A 6,000-nucleotide genomic window follows, 5' to 3' on the forward strand; every position below is an offset into this window, starting at 1 on the left:
TGTCGGGGTGGGGCTTTTAGCCACCTGGGGGCAGTCTCCCTGGGCGGTCATGATTTTCAGGGGCTAGCTATAGTTGTGGACTTTTTTCAAAAGCTATTGAAGGCATTGTAGTAGCTCTACAATTACCACAGTTCTTGAAGTAAGGCCTGCAGTGAACAACCAAGCCATAACTGGTTTTATGATACGTTGCAGTTTCAGTGTTGTGCGCATGGCTACTACTTACACATGCATCTCCAGGTTCTGCAGTGGTTGCAAGGATGAAAATCCTTGTTCTGATGGTCTTCTTTGCCAGTGCTAAACCTAGATACGAGCCTGGGCACACTGGTAATAAGGACAGGTGGTGGGTCCCGCCCTGCGGTGTCAACGAGCAACCAAAGCAGCCGTAACTGATTCCGTGATCCATTGCATTTTCAGTTTAGCGGCTGTGTTTACTTAAACATATATTTCATTTGACAATTCTTGTTCTGAGGGTCTTCTTTGCCAGGTCTAAACCTAGATCCAAGCTTGGGCTTGTTGGTAGTAGGTGCAGGTGGTGGGTCCTGCCCTGGAGTTCGGGCAGCATCCTGGGTCCAGATGTAGCCCTGCTGGAGCTGCTTCACCTTTGTTTGGATGTCCTCAATGCTGCAGCGGAGGGTGGCCTCATTCCGCCAGGGTGGTGACCATCCAGCATACACTTGGGCATTATGGCACTTCACATTGGGGATTTGGAGTAGATCCTCCTTGTCCCACAGGTCCAGGAGGGTCTGCACCTTTCGCCCATTCCAGGAGGGACCTGCCTCTTGGTGCCCTGGGCTGGGTCTTGGGTCTTTGAGACCAAATTATTGATCTGAGGATTGTCTTTGAAAGAAAGTCTACATCCAGATCCAAGCCTGCAAAGATCCAGTGCTTTTGCATCCCGTTTAGTAAATCTGTCAGCGGGGAAACCCAAAATCTTTTTTTCTAACCTTTCCAAAGTGCTTTACTTTCCCTCCCCTTCCCTGAATTATAAAAAAGCACATCTCTTATACAGGCAAGCTAGATCCCTCCTGGAAAAAGGGACGTTTGGTTAACATGGCAGGGGAATAAGGGACAGGAAATGGGGAAGATGGCATCAGATACCCACAGCCATTTGTGGGGTATTTTTTTCCCATGCTGCACCAGTGAAAAATAGCCAGAATGCTAAGGTCCTCAGGGAACTGTGGGATAGGTTCCCACAATACACTGCTGCAACAGTCGATTTAAGCTACTTGTGTGTGTGTGGCAGCAATAAGTTGCTTTTGTGGTGTTGCCTCCTTCTTAAGGTGGCACAGTGGCAGTTCGTGCCCGGTGTGCAACGCTGGCCCAATAACACACCGAGAGTGGAAGAAGAATCTTTATTTGGCATGCCAAGTAAGGTGCAGGGGGATCTCTCCTCAAAGCCTGCACACCTTGCAACAAGCAGTGAGCAATACTTATACCTCTCTCCTCCTTTGTTCACCACCCCCCCAACAAACCAGGGGAGAGTTTCTCATACTCCCTTTATCCATTCCTCCAGCTCAAAACTGAATTTCTACTGCCCATATGACATTCCGCTCTGGTAATTCCCTATTAATCAGGAGGTAAAGTACCAATAGATTATTAACAGAATGTAAGTTACAGGGCGGTAGAGTTATTCAGTCGTATAGAACATGAACAGGATTTCAGTAACAAAACAATGCTGAATTTCATGAGAAAATTAAGGAGGATTCACTAACAATGCTAAATACAATATTGAACCTCATGGGAACATTAGTAAGCATTCATTTACAAAACAATGTTTCTATGAGTACAGAATATAACGTTTCCCCTGCCAACATCTCCCCCCTTTGAGAACACTCAAGATGTCCCATATTGTCTTCTCATATTCCTTACTCAAAACCTGATTCATGGGTAGCATTTCCACTTTCTTATCTTTTAATACTTAAACAATAATTTCAGTCCTAAGTCCTCTTCAGCTTCTGGGGTAACACAGCTCACAGTCCACTCCTTTTCCTCAGCAGGTTCGACCTTTACTCGAGTGAAATGGACCCACGGTTTGACCCCTTGTAGTTTAGCAGCAGTCTTAGTAGTCAATAAAACGAGGTGGGGTCCTTTCCACTTCTTTTGAAGAGGCTCCTCTTTCCACGTCCGAAGCAAGACGCTGTCTCCTGGCTGAATAGTGTGAAGGGGTTGGTCCAAGGGAATGGGCTGGTTGTCACAACAAACCTGTGAATAGAAGACATAACAGACGACAGCGACAGCAAATATTTCTTTAAAAACCCCTCCCCTATTCCCCATTCTATACCTGTACCAGGCACCCCGTTCATTGGCCATGGTCACCCAAACAAGATTTCGAATGGGCTTAATCCTAACTTCCCTTTGGGTAATATTTGGGTCCTCAAGAGGGCTAAGGGGAGGGCCTCTGGCCACTTAAGATGAGCTTCCTGGCACAACTTTGACAAATGTCTTTTTAAAGTCTGATGTTCTCTTTCTGCCACTCCGCTGGCTTGCGGTCTATATGGAATGTGGTATTTCCATGGGATCTTGAGTCCATCTGCTATTTTCTCCACACATCGAGCTGCGAAATGGGTTCCTCGGTCTGATTCAATCCATTCTGGTACTCCGAACCGGGGGACTATCTCCTTTAAGATTTTCGCGGTAACCGTGCTGGCCATACAATTTCTACAAGGAAATGCCTCTATCCATCCTGTGAACCAGTCCACAAGTACCAGGAGGTACCGAAACCCACTGGCGCGAGGTAGTTCAGTAAAGTCAATTTGCCACACAACTCCTGGTCCCGGGGCTGATGGTAGTGGGGAGGGTACCACGGGTCTTCCTGCTCGGGGATTATTTTTCTGACATACCATACAGTCTCTAACCACCTGTCTGGCTTCATTTCTCATTCCATCTCCTATAAAGTACTTTTCTAATAATTGGACCAGGGCCTCCTGACCTGCATGCGTTCCTTGATGAAAACTCATAACCGTTGGCCATATCAAGGGTCCGGGAAGCAACACTTATCCTTTTTCACTTACATACCATCCTTCTCGCAGGTTCAGCTGTAACTGCTCATCCAACTGCTGTTCTTGGGCAGAGTATTCTGGCTTTTCATGGGGATCTGGGAGGGTGGGGGTCAGAGGCAAAAGAGCAATACCCTCTGTGTTTGCTACCCGTTTGGCCTCTCGGTCCGCCCGGGCATTACCTCTAGTTACATCCCCATCCCCTCTTTGGTGAGCTAATATTCCAAGAGCCACTCCCTTCCTTTCATGCACATACAGCTGAAATGGTTTAGTAATATCTGGTAGACCTAGGGCTGGAGCTTCCATTAAACACAATTTTAAAGCTTTAAATGCATGTTGAGCCTCTTTTTTAAAAACAGAACAAGTCTCTGTTACTTTCTTTAACACACTCGTACAGAGGCTTAGCCAGTACCCCAAAATCAGGTATCCATAATCTGCAAAATCCTGCCATTCCCAAAAAGGCACACAGTTGTTTCCTATTGCTGGGCTCGGGGATTCAACAAATCGCTTTTTTTCGCTCCTGCCAAGTTCATGCCTTTTTCTTGCTTCCTCCCTGGCTTTTGTTACAACTTGGTTATGCTCCACTTCAGACAACAGGGTTCTCATTAGGACCTGACAGTCATTCCAATCAGGCTTGTGACTGGCTAAACACCCTTTGAACATTGAAATAAAGCGGCTAGGATACGTGGAAAACTCCCCGGCTTGGGCTTTAAAAGTTGCCAAATCAATCGGCTTAAAGGGCACATGGGAATACACCTGCATAGTAGTAGCCTGCCGATCCGCAGCTCCCAGTCTGTCAACCACTGTTTCAGTCACTAATAGATACAGTTCAACTGAGGGGGCTATCCCCAAATCATGGGAAACCCTTTCCCTGTATGGAGGGGGTGTGGGTGCAGAAGCCGAAGGGGGGTCCTGGTGACAGTTTACATTAGGCTTATTTACAGCTGGTTGCCCTGTACATGGTAATCCACACATTTCCTGCAAGTCTTGTCTATTTCTAAGATATTCAAAATATTGGCCATACATATGTTCTTCCCATTTACCGGTATGTTGTAAAAACAAAAGCAGCTGCAATATGGTGTTATAATTTAGGGATCCCTCTGGTGGCCACCGCTCCTGCCCTTCTAGGTTATACTGTGGCCACTCTGTTGTGCAGTTTTCTTAATCTATATGTGGTCAGAGGGTCCCCCACTATAATTTTCCAGTGTTTTAAAACACAAGCCAAAGGGGTGTTGTTCTTAGGGATATTCCGACCCTGACCATTCCTATGGGTACTCTGACCCTGACCCATAACCTTTGCCCCAGACCTTAATATCTGTCCGGCGTCCCGGAAGTCCCTTTCACAAAAAGGGACTGGGTCTTACCTGTCCAGAGATCCGGCTCTCGCTGCTCCACCCTCTAGTTTCAGAGGTCCGGCTTTCGCCGCTCCATCCTCTGTTTCAGTTTCAGAGGTCCGGCTTTCGCCGCTCCACCCTCTGTTTCCTCTCTCTCTTCCACGTTGCTGCATTGCACCGTTGTGTTGTCCCTGGCAGGGGCTGCGGAACCTGGACGCCGAGTTCCCCCAGTAAAGTTACCGGTGTGCACACTGGAAGTCCAACGCCGTCTCCTGCCACCCCCGCCAAGAGGCGAGCCGGGCAAGGCTTTAATTTAGAGTGCCCACCCAGGGACGCCAAAACTGTTGCCTCCTTCTTAAGGTGGCACAGTGGCAGTTCGTGCCCGGTGTGCAACGCTGGCCCAATAACACACCGAGAGTGGAAGAAGAATCTTTATTTGGCATGCCAAGTAAGGTGCAGGGGGATCTCTCCTCAAAGCCTGCACACCTTGCAACAAGCAGTGAGCAATACTTATACCTCTCTCCTCCTTTGTTCACCACCCCCCCAACAAACCAGGGGAGAGTTTCTCATACTCCCTTTATCCATTCCTCCAGCTCAAACTGAATTTCTACTGCCCATATGACATTCCGCTCTGGTAATTCCCTATTAATCAGGAGGTAAAGTACCAATAGATTATTAACAGAATGTAAGTTACAGGGAGGTAGAGTTATTCAGTCGTATAGAACATGAACAGGATTTCAGTAACAAAACAATGCTGAATTTCATGAGAAAATTAAGGAGGATTCACTAACAATGCTAAATACAATATTGAACCTCATGGGAACATTAGTAAGCATTCATTTACAAAACAATGTTTCTATGAGTACAGAATATAACGTTTCCCCTGCCAACAGTGGGGAGCCTGTGGACGGTGCGGATGCTCAAAATTGAATTGATCCACCCCAGCGTTAATAAATCTATTTTAATAAATTCAGTTTTAGCTTGTAGTGTAGACACAGCCTTAAACTTCAGCGTAAATGGAGAGGAAGACTTCCCTTCACCCCTCAGCTCATGATAAGTCTGTGAGGAATCTGTCTGGTCACAACCAAAGGCAAGAAACGTGCATCAATTCCATGCTGAAGGCATGCAGCTGGCTTACCTTATTAAACTTGTTTCAGCAAGTGAGGCAAACACAATGAAGCCACATCTGCACCTGTTTGTGAAATAAAGGTGCAAGTGTTAAAGGTCACATCCTCTCATCAGTCCTCAAGCAAAACTCCCATGGATTTCGAGGAGAGCTCCAAGCAGGGATCGACAGTGGGATATTGCCTAGATCTCACTGAAGTATAATCCCATTGCCACAATGCAAAGCTCTAAGGCTTGAGCAGGAATGAAGCTGAATTCCAGATAGCCTGAGCCCATTACAAGTTACATCCCTAAGATGATGTTCTGTTTAGAACTAGTATCCATAATTGAAAAGCAATGCTCTCTTTTCAGAGAAAGAGCTTGAAGCCAAAAGAATCAACTGCTTTCTCCAGACGTTACACATATCCCCAATAACAACCACTGCTAATTCAGAGACGTGTTCCTGTGCAACAATTAAGTTATGATTCACACCCAATATAACAATGACCTTTAAGCATTAGTCCACTAGGCTAACTCAACCACATTTTCAATTCAACAACATTGTC

Source organism: Carettochelys insculpta, chromosome 17 (genome assembly GCF_033958435.1).
Source record: "Carettochelys insculpta isolate YL-2023 chromosome 17, ASM3395843v1, whole genome shotgun sequence".
Lineage (NCBI taxonomy): Eukaryota > Metazoa > Chordata > Testudines > Carettochelyidae > Carettochelys > Carettochelys insculpta.